Consider the following 21,293-nt stretch of genomic DNA (forward strand, 5'->3'; position numbering starts at 1 on the left):
TTTTGTCTCTCTTCCCTTTTCTCAGAAAGAACTACTTGACAGCTTTATGTTGAGTGTTGAGTTCTTTTCACAGCAGAAAAATGGACAGGAACACTTGAGTGGAGCTTGGTTTCTTTCCCAGAAAAGAATAGAAAGCTTTAAGTGCTGTTTATCTGGTGTTGACAGGTTTGGTGGTCTACCTGGCCTTGGACAGTTGTTAGGAGCCGAGCTGTACATATCGGAATATTAGCATATTTACATATGGCATTGTTATTTCATTGATTTTCATTGATTCCAGCCTTTTGAACGAGTCAGAACTGAGCAGGATTGTAAAACTGAGCCAGAACTGGACAGTGGTTAAATTAGACCCTGAGAGCTGTCCTTTGTGTTGTTGGCTATTGCAGTTCATGCTGAAATATACCCTTGGTGGACCCAAAGCAACGGACAAGCTATGCCTATGATAAAACATGCATTATGTATCCACTGCATTGAACCGGCACCTCTTGTTCTAGTCTCGCTGAACATGAACCGTCCAAGAATCGCCCAACAGCTGCCAAAAAACAAACTGGATATTCTGTAATGGTAATTGCAACCACTGCTAGCAAAACAAACATCTCCACAAATATATCACCATACCTCAGTGTAATTGCCAAATTACCAAGGCTAATGAGCAATGGCTAAGGTTAGCACTGGAGGGCCTGGAAGAAGCAGCATAGCCACTGGCTACAGGTGGGTAACAGGCAATATTTTCTTTAAAGTTCCAGAGAAAAGCAGTCTTCCCTTCAGTGAAATAAATCATTCATGCTTCCAGCCCACAGCAAGTGGCTCCTTGCAGCAGCTCTGTGAGCTGAGCTTCCTCTGTAGCTGCACACGCTTTAACCACCTGCCAGCAAAGCACACGGCTACATAATAATACAGAACAATAGAGAAACTCAGCCACCAGTATTGAATCATTACACTTTCATGGCTTTCACAGCATGTACACAACAAATGCTTATTGATCTTATTGATCAATATAAGCACATAGATGTTGACATCAGGGCTGCACAATACATCGCTGATTATTCATCATCGCAAGGTCAGGCTTCTTATGATTGATATCCAGTGGCCAACCGTGACTATTAGCCTTGAGTTCAGGCCATATGTGTCAAAGCCAGCTTAAAACAAGAAATAATAACCCAATAGAGACATGCCAACTTTATTCTAGCACCCCTTAGGGATTCCTGTAGCATGCTAGCACTAAGCTGACACAATTTAGCATTAAGCTAACACAACTCACATTAGTCTTTGTTTTTGGTCCTAATCATGGGCATTTGAAGGTTGTAGGAGGTATATTAACATCAGAATGTAGTATATTTGTTACTCTAAATACTTGTTAAGCCCACTTCACCCTGCTCTTCAATGGTCAGGACCCACACAGGTATGACATGGGTGGTGGATAGTTCCCAGCGAGAAGTGACACTGACGTGGGGGTATGTTAGTCTTAACCGCAATGTTACAGGAGTGTCCACTCACTGTCCACTTTATTGGATACACCTACCTTGTTGGTCCATCTTGTAGATGCAAATTCAGAGACATTAACTCATTTACTGTGGCACAGTTCAGTTCATTTCTAGCAAAGAATGTTTGTCATGTAGTCCTTCACCACTGGTCAAAGAATGCTGCCCATAAGACACTGGTGGCTGGATATTTCTGGTTGGTGGACTATTCTTTGTACAGCAGTTAAAAACTCCAGCAGCACTGCTGTGCCTGATCCACTTGTACGGGCCCAGCACACACTAACACACCACCGTCAGTTTCACTGCTGTGCTGAGAATGATCCACAACCCAAATCATAGCTACTCAGCTAATTTTTCTATGCTAATTCCTAAAGTATCTGAATAAAAATCTCCCATTGCACATTTCTTTTTGTTCTGGCCTCGTGGCTTGAGCAAAGAAGTGTCGGGGCAGGTTGACAAATGGTGTGGCACATTGCTAAATGGGGGAAGCACACTTATCAAACTGGACCTTTAAAGGCTAGGCGCTGTTTGCTGTGCTACGATCAATCGCTAACGCTTGCTTTTCACTTCAGTGGTGGACCTTTGATGATCAAACAGTGGGGAGTGGGGGCTGGCGCAACATAATTAGAAGTTTGCTGTGTCTCAGATGCTGCGATGGGATAATAGGAAAGATCTGCCTCCCTCCAAGGTCTCATTACTCCGTTTAGACACATCTCCAGGAAACGTACGGAAAGAGACAGATGCTAACCAGTTTAGAGCACACACTCGCTCAGCGTAAACTGTATAAAAACAACCTCAGGGTATTATGAGGCACAGTGTAAATGCCAGCACTATGTTCATATCAGTAGTCTAGAGTCATTGTTATAGTTTTTTTTTCCATTTTCTGGATTATGATCAAATCAAAACTAATCAGAATTTATTTATATAATGTTTTTTCAACTGATGTTGTCACAAAGCAGCTTTACAGAACTGGTATGTCAATGACAGTGTACTGTGATGACAATGATACGAAGAAGAAATAAATAACCTCTGCACTCAGTATTGATACGATCTTAATCTTAGATCTGGCCAAAATCTAAAAGATACATTAAAGAAAATGCATTAGGATTGAAAAAAGCCAAGTGAATTCAAGTGAAAATGTATGTTGTTGAAAGATGAGTAAAAAAAATACAGAGGATGTAGCACATCAAAACGTCCATAGGTAAGATGTGGGCTTTCTGCTCCTGGGGCTCCGCAGCGTAATTTATTTTAACAGCACTGTTCTGATATTGGGAGGCACGGTGGTGCAGCAGTTAGGTGTCGCAGTCACAAAGCTACAGGGACCTGGAGGTTGTGGATTCGATTCCCACTCCGGGTGACTGTCTGTGAGGAGTGTGGTGTGTTCTCCCTGTGTCTGTGTGGGTTTCCTCCGGGTGACTGTCTGTGAGGAGTGTGGTGTGTTCTCTCTGTGTCTGCGTGGGTTTCCTCCAGGTGACTGTCTGTGAGGAGTGTGGTGTGTTCTCCCTGTGTCTGCGTGGGTTTCCTCCAGGTGCTCCGGTTTCCTCCCACAGTTCAAAAACACACGTTGGTAAGTGGATTGGCGACTCAAAAGTGACCGTAGGTGTGAGTGTGTGAGTGAATGTGTGTGTGTGTCTGTGTTGCCCTGTGAAGGACTGGCGCCCCCTCCAGGGTGTATTCCCCCCTTGCGCCCGATGGTTCCAGGTAGGCTCTGGACCCCCCGCGACCCTAAATTGGATAAGCGGTTACAGATAATGGATGGATGGATGAATGAATGAATGAATGTTCTGATATTTATGAGGAGGGTGAGGAATGGGAGGTTTCCTATCCTCCTTCTGAAGTTACAAAGTGCAGTTTCTGCAGTGCTGAGCCCAGAGTAGCAACAACAGAAGCTCTCTTCTCCCTGTTACAGCTTTGTGAAGAATCACAATGATGTCATCTTTGAGAGACATTCAAATAGCTTCACTCTGGCATCAGATCTGAAAACATCCATGGGTGTTATTCTACATGAGGTTCCTCTTTTTCTCATATCAAAAAGATAACAAAACTGCTCATTGGGATGCATCCTATGCTGTTACAAATGCAAATACCTGCTCATTTGTGTACATTAGGAACTGTAAATATGCCCAGTATTGATATTTGGACCTGTGGCTGTGTTATGCTGGATGTAATTACTCAGACACTGTTAAAAAGGCCAGCTCTGCCGGCCAGCCACGTGAAACACTGTTTAACAGACAGCTCCTGGAGAACAGCCCTCCCAAAGCTTTCAGGATGAAACAGATTCTCAGAAGCGCTGGCACCTCTCTATAGATAAACAGTCATTTACTTCATAGGAAGCCTTTGGCACTTTGAGGAGGTCCCTCTCCGACTTCTCGGGGGCTTTTGGCCTCGATGTGTGAACATCCACAAAGATAGCCCGGCTCCCCAGGCAGAGTTCCACACTCAGGCGGACATACGGAGGTACGGAGTTAGAAAGTCTTGTCGTCACTAGGAGAATCAACCGGTTCCTGCTGCTCCACACTCTGCCTGTCACACCAGCGTATCTGGGACATGTCAGGAGGTGTCACTGATGCTTTCATTTCATCTGAAGCAAAAAAAAAAAGTGAGGAGGGGGAGAAAAAAACATCATGAAAGAGGAATATTAATGCGATGTCTATTCACATTTCGTCTGAATGCCGAGGCCCAGGAGGCCCACAGGCAGCGTGTACAAATAAATGCCTGTTTATTCATGCACTTTCAATCTCTTAAAAACTAATGCTCTCAGAGAATCAACCACCATTCCGAGGAGTTGATTAAATTTCAAAAAAAGAAAACACTATCCTTTCATCCTTACTGCCTTTTCTTCTCCTCCAAGTGAATTCTTAAAAAAGATTAGCGATGGGACTTTCCCCTCCTCTAAAATCCCTAAGCTCAAAAAAAAAGATGATGAAACGGCCGAGAGATTGAACAAAGTGTTTAGTGGGGTGGGGGGAGACCATCCAAGAGATACAGTATAGTTTATTCAGTCGAGTAAAGGCATCCAAGTCTACAGCCATTTACGGAATCTGTGTCCCGCGCTGTCCTTGTGTTTGTCTTTGACGCTGAGATCCACTCATTATGTTTGTGGGGCTTTGTTTATTTAAAAAATGTGCCTGAGTGTTTACCTGACCCCTTTTCAGACATGTAACATCACACAGCTCACAAAGCACAGCTATACTGCATAGAACAGTGGTCCCTGAGGACCCCCAGATGGTCAAGTGCTTTTGCTCCAATCCAACTCATAATGTACATAAATAGAGCAAAAATATGAACCATCTGGAATGGACACATTGTATATCTGGATATATCTTGTTAACTTGGACACGGATTGGGAATGGAACGTTCATTTACAGTGAAAAATATTCCCTGTATTATTGACTAGGACTTGGGTTTTCCATGATAAGGTTTTAAAAGAGTATGGCAGACTCCAATGTAGGTGGATGACAGGAACGTGAGCTTCACCTTGGTGCTGTGTGAGAAGGAAAAGCAAGAAAATTGTTTATGATCTTCGCCTCATAAAATATTATCACTGAGGGTTATGATGGCCAGTCGACCGTGACACTTGCTGGTACCATTCTAACGGCTTCTTTTAAAGGCAGGTCAGGAGCAGGCCTGCGGAAAACAAAGGCTCTGTGATGGACGGTCCGAGGAAAGGAGCTTCTCCTGAAGCGTTAATCATTTTCTCCCTCCACTGCCTTCCAGAGGCAGGGGAGAAATTAAAGAGACCTGCAGCGCGCCATGTTGTCATTTGAAATGGATACCTCAATTCTGAATTTCTGCATTCTCATCGCTTACAGACTGTGTGTACCAGCAGAATAAGTGAATGAGCAAAGATGAGTTCAGAGGCAGGTGCCTTGGTGATTCATAATCAATTTATGAATAACAGTGCACAGTCCTTATTTCACTATTTTAGGCCAGTCTGACAGGCTTCCAATACAAATCCAAGCTAAACTATTTTTTAGTTTTCTTCTAGCATTCATACAAGCCTTCTGTTACCACAAACAAAACCCAAAAATGTAGACTTTTTTACTAAATACATCCTGGTTTGAAATATAATCTCAGAATTTAAAGGGAGTGTACAGCAAGAACATCTGTCTCAAGTACTGCTGGGCACCAGTTACAGCACCTCATGAGGACATGTTGTACTAGGACAGAGAATTGAGGGGAAAGGCTGCACCACTCTCCTTTGTGCATTACACTGCCATGGACGATAAATGAAGAATAAATGAACACGATAGAAAATTTTAATGCCATTCATTCTGCGCAATTTTAGGTGAATTTTCGTAAATAAATAAAAAAAATTGGAACAATATAAATCTCCTTAGTTTTGCACCACTTGTCAAAACTGCATCTGTTTCCAGACATATGTGGTTCATTTAAAATGTGACAGAGTTATGTTACTAATATTCTGCCCCCACCCCTAATTTAATATTGTCTAGAATTTAACAATTCAGAAATGACCGTCTTTAATATTACCATGTTCATGAGAAGTTATGTTGGGTGGTGTTACATGCTTACACAGATTATTTCCTCAGGGCAGGGAATGTAGCTAACTGTTAGCTTTATTGGTGTATTACGTATTTTTCGTACATTATAAGGTTATATCCGCCTAAAAACACAATATAACGCTATGAGCGAAAATTACATAGTCTGTTGCGTAGCTAGCTTTTTTAAAAATACGTACGAATGTCCAAAACCGAATTAAACGGGCTCCAACAGAAAGAAAGCGTTAGCTACTCAACCTTTTGAAAAAGACGCTAGAGCATTATGGGAAATGTAGTTCCAGTAGTGAATTAATTAGATAGATAGATAGATAGATAGATAGATAGATAGATAGATAGATAGATAGATATTTTTTTAAAAATACGTACAAATGCCCAAAACCGAATTAAATGGGCTCCAACGGAAAGAAAGCGTTAGCTACTCAAGCTTTTAAAAAAGACGCTAGAGCATTATGGGAAATGTAGTTCCAGTAGTGAATTAGATAGATAGATAGATAGATAGATAGATAGATAGATAGATAGATAGATAGATAGATAGATAGATAGAGATCTATCTATATAATTTTTTAAAAATACGTACGAATGTCCAAAACCGAATTAAACGGGCTCCAACGGAAAGAAAGCGTTAGCTACTCAAGCTTTTGAAAAAGACGCTACAGCATTATGGGAAATGTAGTTCCTGTAGTGAATTAGCGTGAAGTGTTTCGTAGTTCTGCTCAGCAATCCATGACACAATTGACATTTTATCGCTGTGAATTTTGTGAGATACAGCAACATTTTACTGGGGTATATGTCCAGGTGATTAGGTCTAGAGACGTATAGTTATATTCCATTCTCCCCTCCATTTATCCTACAGCGCAATAAATAGGTGAATATTTTAGGGTACTGGGGAAAACCCTTTGGCCTTTTTTTTATGGGGAGGGGCAAAGTGAAGAACATCAAAAGGATCCATTTATTTATTTCTCCTGCAGTCAAAGCTTCCCTTAAAATCTTCACCAGCACCAGAGTTCAAAGAGCATCAATATTTTATAAGTCCCACTTTTCTATTGTCCAGCCTTCACATACATAAACAATCACAGGAAAAAACATGGCCTGAACAATTCTTATCCTTCTCTGCAGGGGCATAGAGACATCTGAAGCACCTTCTTTCAAGCTCCTTCATCCATCTTGCACCAGTGTGTGAAGGATCTTTTTAACCGTTGGAATCTATGTTGTCAATAATGGATTCACGCAGGCAAAAGGTTTCCAACATTTCTGTGTCTACACTATCAGCGGTTTGTGAGGTTTTCTCTGTTTTCATAACCTTTATTTTCAGCCTATCCACCACTATTTTGTTGCTATATTATTTAACCTAAATGCATTCAGGCTGCTCTGAACCCTTCTGACGTGGCTAGAGTATGAAGCTACAGAACTGCCCTCAGCTGGGATGTCAATAATGTCAATATTGAAGGTCACTCTTCATAATAAATATTATAATAACATTTTTGCTGTCTGTAAAAACTGGTTTACCAAAAAAGAGTCCAGCTTTAAACAGGCATCTGGCAGCAGTCAGTCTTGAAAAGAATGTTCTGAAAACAGCAGCTGAACCATTGGCAAGGGCCTGAGACAGCAAATGGCTGTTAAAACTGCAGCAGAACTGTATGATATTCCATAGGAGGCTCCTTAAAAACATCAACAAGTGACATGACACTCTCCAAATGACATTACTGTGCGATTTGAGCTCACAGGCAAATTGACTATTTCACTATCTCTGCTAACACACTCTCCAATGCAACGCACATCAAACTCGGCAGACATGGAAATGGAGAGGTTTCATTACGATACACCCACAAAGATGAAATCCCTGAGGGGGAAGAAATGATGGGGGGAAATCCCCATGAGAAAATAGTCTTTGGAGTTATTTATAAATGAATATATCCATGAGACTGTTACCATGTCTGTTATTCAAGATATATATTCATGCGTTTCGTCATGCCCCAATCCCCTCCAGTGGAAATCCGGAAATCCAGAGCTGTGTTTGTGTGCAACTTTCCATTTAGTTTACTTTATTTCTATAGTAAAACAGCAGAACTGCATTTTCCTCTCATGCAGCAAGCTCAATCTTGATGAGTGTGACGTTTCACGGAAAAGACATTGGCATTATTAGTATTATTCCAGCTTCTACAAACCTGTGAGAAATGGGGCACCATAGGTATGAAAAGTTTTCTTTTAAAAGTCATATTAATAACCTTGCCTTGAGTGCGAATATAAATTACACCGCCGTGGCTTACAGACCCGTGGCCCTTCTGCCGAAATGTGTAACAAGGTGTTTTATGTGATTAGCCAATGGTCTATTTCAGATTAGACCTTTAAGGCTTCACATTTAGCATGATAATGACAGCCATAAATGGCATTCCATACTTTTATCAGTTAGCAAACCAGCCTTGCAATAATTACTCGCCCATTTGGCGGATTGCAGTTTAGTTTCCAGGTGAAATGAACTCAGGCCTGATGCGTGTGAACCGTTCAGGCCTGTGACCTCATGTGCTGTTTGATCTCCTTAATTTCACACCGGAATGAAGTCATGAAACATGTGGCAGTGTCTTAGTTCATAAAGCCATAGCAGGTAATGTATAGCCCAATCCTATGTGCCCTATGCCATAGTGACCCCTGCTGGCTCAATGACATCACCCTGGTGGACTCCAGAAGACATACTTTGAATAATAAACGAGGAAAGCCTGCCCAATGCTGCAGCCGCTCAATAGAAGAATGCTGATGACCGAGGAGAACGAGTATCAATAGCTCATCTCATTTCTAATCATTCAAAGGGACGCTCCAGCATTTCTCCTTCGGTACTGAAAGGCCGATTACCACAGTCATTTTAACATATGTCTCTGGACTTGTTAAATCTTGTTAAAACAAAACATACTTTTAACAGAAATCAATGGGCAGTTGAATTCTTTGTGTAAACACAACTATAGGACACTTTGAATACTGGCTCTTCTCGAGACTCTAATTATTAAGAAATATATTAACTAACAATAAATCATTTCAGAGCAATTTTCCTTAAACCGTTTAGGTGCTTCCTCCTGGAAAGGTATAAGCTGAAAGCAAATTACAAACTGTATTTGTAATAAGCCAGTGATATTTAGCCAAGAGATAAAACGAGTATGTTTTTAATCTGTATTTGTAACATTTATCCAGCTTGCATCCCCAATTGCCTTCCAGCCACGGAGCTGTAAATGAGTGAGTTTACGTGTTTAGCAGAATTAGCATTTAGAAATTGACTTTTTAAAGAGACAAACAAACAGAACATGCCCGTTCCTCCAGTGCTTGTGACTGTGACGAACCCAGTCATGTTTCTGAAAGATGCAGTGAGGTGACAAAACAGAAGGCAGCTGATCTTCTCACACCATTTTCCAGGCTTCAGACACCCATGAGGCCCGGAGTGACAGCTCTAGGTGTAAAGCGCAGGCCCAATATAGCCACCAAAAGGTGCTGGAGGATTTGCTGTGTCTTTTGTTCAACACAGCTGACCATATCTGATGGCTCTTCCAAAAATAACCACTTTCGGGGCGGGTGAGGAGCATTACCCACTGCTTAGATGAAAGGGGCTAATTATTCTGGTATTGAAGGACAAGCAGAGGGAAAAAAAAAGGGATTCCTGCAGCCTCTTCACCCTGGCATCTCTCAGAGAGCGTTAATCCATTGTTCGGAGCTCTGTGTGCCGGGTTGACTGCACTCCAACCTGCAGCAAAAAGGACGTCCCTTCGCGTCTAATAAAAGGCGGAAACAATGCTGGCAGGCTTCCATTTTTCTAAGATGGCAAAAAAAAAGAAGAATGGGAAAATGAAGCGCAGGTTCTTTGCATATCCCCATATATTACCCAGCACCCAAAATAAAGGGCCTTCGTTTGTGCCACTTCTTACAACGATCAGGTTCATCCCTCAACATTGCATTAGCTGCACGTGCTCCCTGCCGTTTACAGCCAGAGCTCCATTCTGGAGCAAAAGGACGAGCTCTTTTCCTCGGATGAAGGAAAGTCATTTGGAAAGATGTGACAGTTTAATAGAATTGCGTGAGGTGAGAGTCAGAAGAGACAGCAATTGTGAGCAGAGATGAGCAAAGCAAACCCTGGGGTATCGCAGTAACTGCCTCTCTGCAGCCTGTTACCAGTGTGATGGAGCCAGAGAGCGAGGACAGAGATAGATCTTGACCAGGAGAAGAGCCCAGACGGAAAATGGACTCAAACTCATCTCGAGAAGCCTGACATCTGCTATAATTTGAGAGGAGTTCGACTTATACGTACACGCGAGGTCAGAACAGATGGAATTCCAACTTGTGGTATATTTCTAAGCGCAATATCGCTGACATATTGGAGTGAAGCTTCACTAATTAGCATATTTTTAAATCTCATTCAAAATGATGTCCCACTTAAATACTTCATAGGCCATAAAATAGGAAGCCTTTTCTTATGACGACAACAATGGGAATGAAGAGTCCTCTTATATTTCCCGTAGTAGAGTAGTATAGTTTATAGTAGGCCTCACAGACCTGGGCGCTGGTTCTTAATTATCTCTACTGTCTGCGTTAAACTTCAAGTCATACATGTGCCAAAGCAAAAAAAAAGAAGCCTTATCCTTTATAATTCATGCTTCTTCTTTTTTCAACAGCGCTAGACCTCTGCATATTTTAAAGCATGACTAATATCTGAGGAAACGATCAGGAGTTTATTATTCACAGCTAACTAATGTGTGCTAAGTAATGTCCCAGTTGTACTTAAATACGGGCAACAGTGCAGAAGCCATCTCAGTCTCTGACGGCTGTTTTAGGAATTTTGGTGTCAAGTAGGAGGTAATGGATTCAGTACTCTAGAGCTGGTTACTACAGTCTCCATTACATTCAATACATAATAATTAAAAAAATAAAAATGCAACCTTGATATGTCCTGAATAAGAGAGAGGTTTTTAAGAGATATTTTACACTCACTGTTCCGGCCTTTTGAAATTTTAATAAATAAAAAAAAATTCGGCATTACAAATACTTTTGCCATAAATGAACAGAGATTCAAGCACCGTCCTGAAGCACTGTTCCATTACTATATTTAATATCGCTCTTGATATTTAGTGCCCTACTTCAAACAGTTCATTGGCAGCACTGACCAAAGAAATATGATCCACTTCTATGATGACAACAAAGGAAATCGAAGTTATTTTATGTCCCACAGTAGATTACATATTAGAAGGCTTCACTCGCCAATTAAGTGAATTAAAATGTCCAGTTAAAATGCTCAAAGTTATAACTTCTATGTTAATCCACTGATCAAAGAATGGGTGAAATTCAAAGAAAATATGTGGAGTTATTAAAAATTATAAAATTATTCAAAGAATACTGAGAAAATGGGATTTCTAACAACCAGCCAAGAACCGGTAAACCACCAAAACAGTCCTCGTACATAAACAAGTGTTTATTTTATGTGTAAACATCACACTGCCGTGGGTCTGAAAGGACATGGAGCGCTCCAGAAACTTCAGAACTGACCAAAACGAAGTACACTGGTAAATCAAACAAAAATGAAACTAGATCTTTCTAGCATGACCAGACGTCCTCTTTTACCCGGACATGTCCTCTTTTTTAGACTTAAAAAAACGTCCGGGCGGAATTTCACAAACGTCCGGGATTTTGTTTTTCTAGAGCTTACATAGAACTTCGAGAAGTTTCGTTCACAAACTAGTCCCGCCCTCCCCTACTCCGATTGGTTCGCTTGAGTGAGAAGGGGGCGTGGTGGAGTAGCCTAAAATCTTCTGATTGGACGGTCTGACTGTAGAGCTACCGTTATTGGTCGATTAACTTATCTGTAAACATTTAATTGGTCAGTCTGCACGTCAGTAGTCCTCGTTTACCTCAGGCAAGGCTCATGTACCCACCCTCATCTCGAGCAGCTATGCCGAAACGTAAATGTAAGTTCTCGGATGAATTAAAAAAGAAATTCCCATGTTTTGTGTAGCAACTAAAGGTGTAAAGGACCTAAGAGCACACATAAGTTCAGCTAAACATACAACGGCAGCGAGGGGCGAGAGCTCATCAAGACGTGTCCTCTTTTTCACCATCTCAGATCTGGTCACCCTATTCTAGCAGCAATTTCATTTCACTGTGTTTGGGATTTCTTTGTTTGCAAAAAGAAGAAAACTCCTCCAAAGTCTGAAACTGAGATGTGGAGGTGTGAAAATTTATCCCTGCAGGTTTCTGTGAATATTAAAAGCTCATCTGCTGATGGAATGGAAGCTGAGGAATCGGAGTGCCTTTAGCAAATAAATAGTCTTGATTAGAATCTGTTCTGAGTCACTTAGCTTTGGATTTGGGAGAAGATTACCTGGGTTATTTGCAATCCTTCACTAGACCCTGAAAATGGCAGATCTCATTAGAGAAGTTAGTCTTAACACTTCACATACTTTCATAAGTCATACGTCTAAACGTATTCTCCTTTAGAATTTTCGTCAGAAATGTTTATAGAGTGTGGTGGATAAAAGGCTCACCTGTCAGAGCCATCTTTATAGTTCAGACCATTAGCCACAAGCTAAATGCATTTTGGCTTGATTTCCTTGTTGCTGGGACATTGGGTTCCATCCCTGATGGTGCCCCAGCCATCTGTCTCAGCGTGAGCATAATTGGCTTCACTCTCAGCACTGAGCATGATGCTTGCCAAAGGTTGTCTTTTAACTGACATAAACAATTAGCGGTTAGTGTTCTCCTCCAAGAGTGTTGAGACATTGAGACAAGATGCATGTGTCTACACCCTTCCAGCTCGGTAGCATCATGTGGAGGCCAGGCCTGAATTCAGATAAATGTAGACATGAGTAAATAAATTAATATTTTGGTTTATCGCGGCACGCTGGCGCCGCAGGTCACACAGTTCCAGGGTCCTGAGGTTGTGGTTTCGAGCCCTGCTTTGGGTGACTGCGTGTGAGAAGTTTGGTGTGTTCTCCCTGTGTCTGCGTGGGTTTCCTCCGGGTGACTGTCTGTGAGGAGTGTGGTGTGTTCTCCCTGTGTCTGCGTGGGTTTCCTCCGGGTGACTGTCTGTGAGGAGTGTGATGTGTTCTCCCTGTGTCTGCATGGGTTTCCTCCGGGTGCTTCGGTTTCCTCCCACAGTCCAAAAAACACACGTTGGTAGGTGGATTGGCGACTCAAAAGTGTCTGTAGGTGTGAGTGTGTGTTGCCCTGTGAAGGACTGGCGTCCCCTCCAGGGTGTATTACCGCCTTGCGCCCAATGATTCCAGGTGGGCTCTGGACCCACCGCCACTCTGAACTGGATAAGAGCTTACAGATAATGAATGAATGAATGAATGAATGAATGAATGAATGAATGAAAGAAAGTGTCCATAGGTGTGAGTGTGTGAGTGAATGTGTGAGTGTGTGTCACCCTGCGACGGACTGGCGCCCCCTCCAGGATGTGTTCCCACCTTGCTCCCAGCGATTCCAGCTAGGCTTCAGACCCATTGCGACCCTGAACTGGAAGCGGTTGCAGACAATGAATGAATGAACAAATATTTTGGTTTAAAATTTGAACAGACAGCCAGCATTGGGGAACAGTGCTGGAACAGTGCCATTGCCATAAATGAACAAAGTTTCTTCATAAGCCCTGTCCAGAAGAGCTGCGGAGGTCTTCCCATAAGATAAATTATGACCTTTTAAAAATGTATTCCAAACACATCGTCTCATTACGAGGCACCGACTCATCCTCGCTGTTTTCTTTTTGTCCTTTTTCCTTGTGAGAATTACTAGGTTTTTTTTTTATCAAATTCATTTTTCAAATCTTTTCTCAGAGCTTTAATGGCTCAGGGAGGTCGGTCAGCCGCGTACGGAGCCGTGGGCAATGGCCTTGCCTGAACTGTGGGTGTTAAATTGTGCTGTCGAGAGAAATCACAAACATTACACCCTTATGCTGAGGGGCAGGACGGGTGATTTGGGAGACTAATGCCGATGTCAAAGGAGCTTTTGTTATTGCCTTTGCTCAGCATTGATATTGATGTACCTGGCACAACCTCCATTGGGCCTAGAAATAAGGCGCTGGTGGGCAGTCTAATAGCTGCTGCTCTATAGCAGACACTTGTACAGAGATAGAGATATGTGTGATAGCGAAATATGTGATTACAGCCACACTTTGGCATCCATCAAACTGGACACTACTCTTAGAGCTCCCTTTCTTTCGGGACATTTGGAGTGGGAAAATATTTTATTGCTATATCCTCCAAATGCCAGATCAGTATCTTCAACATGGATCTCCAAAATGGTAACTTTACAGGACAAGGTCACAACAGTTTTAACCTTTAACACAGGTCATTGTCCATGTACTTTTGGAGCATTTCTATTGGTCCGTTAAACCGTGAAATATTCACACAGTGTAAAACCACAAATCTGAACAAATACGACGCTACGTGTTTTCCGTGGTCAGCTACGATATGCCTCAGGCCTAAGGCCAATAGGAAATATATCGTTTCAGAATTAGTAATGGGAAATTCAAAAAGAAGAAATATCTTCCTCATGATTTCATAACTAAGCTCATGCATTATTCATGAGCCAACGTGTCTTTTTGTCATTCTCTTTTAATACCCTAATCTCTATCCTCCTTGTATTTGTCTCTGACCTCCAAACAATTCTGCACTTGTTGCCATAGAAACATAATTCTCATCTCGCTCGCAGGGCATACAATGTAACTTCGGTGAGAGTGAGGGAGGGAGTGAGAGCAAGAGGGAGAGAGAAAGAGAGTACACACTTGTGTGCCCTCCCACAAAAGCACAGGATGTGGACAGTGGCGGTGGATGTTAAAAGATTACAACAGTGGCATTAAAAGAACTAATAGATATGGGTAAGTGACATAGAGAGAGAGAGAGAGATCAGATATAGCTGGAGTTGAGTGTAAAAACGAACAAGCAGTGATGTGGGCTAAAAGGCAGATGGGTGGGTGGCTGAAGAGCTGGCAGCTAAGGGTGGGGGGGGGTGCATGCAACTGTGGCGTGTGTGTGTGTGGGTCCAGCATTTGGCATGTTCACAAACAAAACTAGAAAGCACTCAAGTCAAATCAGCAGTCATGTTTGTAATGTGGCGTGCTGGTTAGCGGCTTCACACTGAGTGCTTCACACACACATCGCATCTATTTTCAGGAGATTAGCACTGGCACTTCATATGATGAGAATATTTCAGCCTGTGATGTACGCAGATACACACATCATGTTCATGAAGGGCCCTAAAACAACACACACTGTGGTGTATCCGTTGTGACTTTTTTTTTTTTTTTTTTTTTGTCACAATACAGTGCTGTGGAGCCAAGTCAGTAGTCATTAGCCTGCTGTAAATTTGTAGGTTACAGCAAATGGGCAGAGCTCAGAAAATGGTGGTGGTGCTTTTCTGATTCCTCATACATTCATGATTAGAAATGTACTGTGGGAGACTGCGAGTCTGGTCCCCAGTGATGCCCTAGTCATCCATATTTGGGAGTCCAAGAGAGTATAATACAATCCCCACACTCTCTTTGAGGGTACAGGGATGTCCTTCCTCTTTGGTTGCAACTGGTTGCCAGTTTTCTCCTCCAAGAGTGTTTAACGTGGCCGTAAACACTCAAAGAACACCACGTTTTTGTACATTTTCAACAAAGATCTAGACAAACAGCACTAAAGTACAGAAACAGCTAACTCTGAAAAGCTCATTTATAAAACCTCAGGTGATGTTGTGAAATTAAAAGAGACACTTTTGGCACTTATGGCTCAGCTATGACAGTTATGGCATATACAGCATATGCACTGTCAGAAACCTTTACTGTCTCTGTTGCAGTACTTTCAAAGGTACATATTTGTACCTGTAATTAGGGAACATAAGTGTAACATATTCTGTTATAATAGTGTTTTAATAGATTTTATAATAGTTTTTAAAGTTGTTTTGATTTCATACGCCTCATTTCATGTCCCGGACTTATATTATGTTCTTTTATTTTACAGAGTTCTATAAGGAAAACCTACAAATACTCACCTCTCCTCCTGAGAAAGAGAATGTAATTAACCTTTAGGGAACACAACTGGACTTTAACAGCACTGCTGTACATTTGCACTGTTTGTACCTTTAGTGACGGTAATGTACCTCTACCGTACCTTTTTTTTCTGAGAGATTGATGGGTGGGCCAGATGCTGACTCGGCCAAGAAGTTATCTGAAACATACCTGATATCTGGCTCATATAAAATGGACTGTGGCGTTTTAGGCAGACGGACTCACCCTGAATCAGTGCAGCCATTCAAGGCCAAATGTGGGCAGTAAAAGAACCGCAGATGTGAGCCAAATATTCGTTGCTGTCTGGGCTGAGTTTTGCAGTTCTTGAAGCTTTAAAATGAGTCCACACCTGTAGTTTATATTATAGATCCTTTAAAGAACCTTCGGCAGGACGGTGGTGCAGCAGGTTAGTGTCGCAGTCACACAGCTCCAGGGGCCTGGAGGTTGTGGGTTCGATTCCTGCTCCGGGTGACTGTCTGTGAGGAGTGTGGTGTGTTCTCCCTGTGTCTGTGTGGGTTTCCTCCGGGTGACTGTCTGTGAGGAGTGTGGTGTGTTCTCCCTATGTCTGCGTGGGTTTCCTCCGGGTGACTGTCTGTGAGGAGTGTGGTGTGTTCTCTCTGTGTCTGCGTGGGTTTCCTCCGGGTGACTGTCTGTGAGGAGTGTGGTGTGTTCTCCCTGTGTCTGCGTGGGTTTCCTCTGGGTGACTGTTTGTGAGGAGTGTGGTGTGTTCTCCCTGTGTCTGCGTGGGTTTCCTCCGGGTGACTGTCTGTGAGGAGTGTGGTGTGTTCTCTCTGTGTCTGCGTGGGTTTCCTCCGGGTTACTGTCTGTGAGGAGTGTGGTGTGTTCTCCCCGTGTCTGCGTGGGTTTCCTCCGGGTGACTGTCTGTGAGGAGTGTGGTGTGTTCTCCCTGTGTCTGCGTGGGTTTCCTCCGGGTGACTGTCTGTGAGGAGTGTGGTGTGTTCTCCCTGTGTCTGCGTGGGTTTCCTCCGGGTGCTCTGGTTTCCTCCCACAGTCCAAAAACACACGTTGGTAGGTGGATTGGCGACTCACAAAGTGTCTGTAGGTGTGAGTAGGTGTGAGTGAATGTGAGTGTGTGTTGCCCTGTGAAGGACTGGCACCCCCTCCAGGGTGTATTCCCGCCTTGCACCCAATGATTCCAGGTATGCTCTGGACCCACCGCGACCCTGAACTGGATAAGCGCTTACAGATAATGAATGAATGAATGAATGAATAAAGAACCTTCCATTGAAAGGTTCCTAAGGCAATTGGGGCTTTTTTGGCATTGCCCCAAAGAACACATTTTTTTAGAGTGTAGTTTCAGGGCCAAAATGGCATGTACGCTTTGTTAATTAAAGTCTAAGAGTAGTCAATGCAGGAATAATCCCATTCCTCAAACTCTAAATCCAAATATACAAATGCAGTCTAACACAGGCTTATCCTGTTTGCTACCTGTAATTGTTTCAACAGAGTTTCCCCTCGGTGAATGCTGTGTGCTAAAGCCTCTCACAGTCAGGCCGTGTGTAATTTGAGCCTCAGATGTGATTTTCACCCTGGGGGCAGAACTTAAAGTTGATAAACACAGAATAGCAGGACTGTCAGGATGCGTAATAGGTGGGATGAAGTAAATATTTGGTGAAGGTGAAACCAGACCTGAAGAGAGCGATCTGATGGAGTAAACAAAAATAATTAGAGGGATCATGCCGTTTTAAGGAGCGTGATGTAACCCAATTAAATAATTGACTCTGACAGTAATTTGATATCTGCATTGAGCCGAGGCTTGCGTAGCTCAGTGTTCACATCCATTTTCATGGCTTTGACTCAGTTAAAGACCTTGTGTTCTTTTTACTCCCACCATAATTATTTATGTTCTCCAAATATCCGAAGATGGAAGTCTATGAAGGTGAGTGAAAAGGCAATAAACTACAAACTTAGCTAATAACAAAGCTCCTAATATGCATAAATATGAGAGAATATCATTTTATGGCACAAGGTCATTCATTACCAATTTATGTTCTCAATAAAAGGGGAGAGAGGGCTACACTGTGAATCTGTGAATCAATAACAAAAAGCAGAACAGTGTCATTGGAGCTCTTTGTAGTTTACTTTGCCGACGGGGCCTTGTGTGAATGTTTTCCAAGAGAACTGCCACAGCGTACGTAAAGCATTAGAAATCCACACTCAGGAAAAAATGTGTTACTATGGTAAAATAAAATACAGTGGAACCTCTACTTACGAACTTGATCCGTTCCGTGAAGTAGAAAAGTTCGTTTGTGGAGTCAATTTTCCCCATTTAAAATAATGGAAAAGCAATTAATGTGTTCCAGCCCCCACCCCGAAGATCACCCTTTTTGCACTGATATGTTTACAACACTCTCAAATTAGTAAAAAAATACATGTAGCGTTACTAAAAATAAAAAAGAAATACAGTTTTAAGTGGTTACACATCGCTACCTTGAAGACGTGACGACTGGCTGGAGGAGTAACACAGGCCCTGGCTGTATGACGGAAGGTGGGAGGTGGGGGGAATAACGGAGAGTAGGTGGTGAATGTGGGGAGACGAAGTGTAGATACGGCTTAACTTAGCACAAATTTCGATGTCTGCTATTTACACTAATGCTAAATTGCTAAAGCTACAATTTGCTAATCTTAAAAGCTCACTCAAGTCTGGGCGCTGGGAGACTCGCCTGTTGGGGTCAGGGGCCATTTCCAGCCGCCGGCTCGGCGGAGGCTCGGGTTCGTTTCTAGAGTCATAGTTCGTTGGTGGAGGCAAGAAATATTCAAATGCCCGGTTCCATTACAAAATTACAAATGTGGTAGCTTCAAAAATATTTTCAGCCCTTTACCTGTTGGTTTTGTTGTTGTTTTTTTCTTTACGAGCTACCTAAGTTCCAGAGACTTCAAAGTTGTCCAGTCTCCAAGTGAAAACACGTAAAAAAACAGCGATACTGCTCCTCGTTTCCCACTGCTGTGTGCGTGGGCCGGGGTGAGCTGTGGTGCATTATCATTTAAAGGAACAGGCGCTGAAACTGACCATTCTGAAGAGGGCTGTTCAGACGAGGAGAGGACACGGCTGTGTTGTTTGATCCTTGTGGTGTTCTGACCAGTGCAGGACGCTGATGTTTGATGTTTGAAAGTACTCAGGAAAGTACAGATGTATCAGTATTGAACTGAAGTACATGCACTTGTAAATGTAACTGGTTACTACAAGCACTTGAACCTGTAGTCTCTGATGTAAACGTACTGTATGTGATAACAGCAGAAAGGAGTCAGATAGGACGCCATGATTAGCCCCTTCCAGACAATAATAGCAAGACTCTGACAGGCCGTTGTGATGTGGTCCATTCTCATGCATAGTAATGTTATTGAGCTGTGCCTCAAACTCCCCCTCTTCTCTCTCTCTTTCTCTCACTCCCTCTCTCTCCTTATCTGCCAGTCTAATTATCAGGGCCAGAGAAAGGTCGTTTTGCCACTAAATTACCTGTTATGCATTTGATTATCTTGTCGTCTTAGCAGAAAAGGAATCTGCCTTACACTTAATTTGAGAGGCAGTAGAGGCAGGGAGGGCAGAGCAAACTATCTACTAAACCACACTCTTTATCTCCAGTAATGTACTGGCTGGTATCTGTGGTGCTGCTGCCCTAAGCGTGACATTGAGGAGTCCAGTGTGCTTTTAGAAACTAAAAATGTCTTGATCAGAATCTCTTTTGAGTCACTTACCTTTGGTTTTGTAAGAAGATTACGCGAGCTAAGTCCCCCATTAGACCTTAAAACCTGGCAAATGACATTAGAGAGTTAGTCCAGATCATACACATACACTACACATCTATAGATGAGTCTGTAGTCACGTTATAAGTAATGAATTCAGGTCATTTTTAGCCCATTTTTGAGCCGAATGAATGTCAGGATCAGTTAGAATCTTAGCTCAGTCGGCTAATGTGAGTAACATCATATAAATCCCATACACAACAAACAATTCAAGTGAGCCGTGTCACCAAACAACCGTTTCCAAAACTGTATGCCACAGTGTACAGGCTTGAGATGCACCCATTGTGGACGCAGAAGTTCAGTCCATGAGCTGTACATGAGCCTAAAGTCACCACACCCAATGCTAAGTGTTGGCTATGGTCTAGAACGCCCCCTAGCATTGTGCCCGTGGCCCAGTGGAAATGTATTCCTCTGGGAACTAAGCTTTACTGAACAGCATCCCTGCTTTCAAGTAGGAACTCACAGCTGAGACTGGCGTTTTTTTGGTGGTTTATCCAGGTCAGAGGTTGAAAATTCAAAGTTAGAAGCCTTAGTTGAATGCAGTAAAAATCCATTAGCATTAGCCATTACCTTAGAACATTTTGCACTTGTTATCCTAAATGAGATGCCATTCAAAAAAAAAATGCATGGACAAAATCCAACAGACACAGAGGCACCTCAGGACAGATCACTTTTGCTTTCCCCTTGGAGAGAAGAACAGAGGGGATGGAAACGGTTGAGAGAAAGCCCACTCTGTGCCAAAACAAGCTTCTTTGCCAAAACATGGAGAGTGTCATTAAACTCCCTGAAACGCTGAATTAATTACCTGTGTTTGGAGAGGCTGGATCTGCATGTTAGATAAGGTCTGGTCAAAGGCCAGCGTGGCGCAGCACAAGTCTTTTGGAAACTGTCGACAAGGAGCGTTAGTGCGCTCTGCGTAAACAAGCAAAGCTACATCCTTTGAATTTAATGTCAAAAAACCACTCGAACAAACAGAAGCAAATCGTTTCATCAAAACCAGCCGAGGCGTTGGCAGATGAGATGTCAGAAAATCTCCTCACATATCCAGCTCAAAAGTGGAGGCCTAAATTATGAAGCAGTTCAGACTTGAGCTGCCCTTCTAGTGCACTTAGGGCAAAGCGGCTGGGATCGTCAATTTACAATTCAAATCAGCCAAATTGCAGGAACATTCAGGAAGAGTTATCTTCACCTAAAGGGCATGATTAGTGCTATCTGAGGGGAGCAGCTTAATCATGAACAATTGGATGCCAAAAATGACTTTTATTTTGTTTATTACCACCATGTCGTAGCCCTGTTCGTGTGGAACATGCAAATGGAGCCTGGGTCTAACTCTATTAGCACCTCAGTCACAGCGCTACATCTGATCATTGGGCTGCTGAGATTTACTGAGAACGAGCAGGTCTTAAGGCTTTACTTCCGACATGACTGAGCATACGTGTGCAGATATGCATGATTCTCTTCAGCTGAAAAAGTACTCTGTGTTTGCTGTGGTTTTATCAGGTCTGTCTTCTGTGC

The sequence above is a fragment of the Hoplias malabaricus genome, chromosome Y (assembly GCF_029633855.1).
Source record: "Hoplias malabaricus isolate fHopMal1 chromosome Y, fHopMal1.hap1, whole genome shotgun sequence".
In the NCBI taxonomy this organism is placed as follows: domain Eukaryota; kingdom Metazoa; phylum Chordata; class Actinopteri; order Characiformes; family Erythrinidae; genus Hoplias; species Hoplias malabaricus.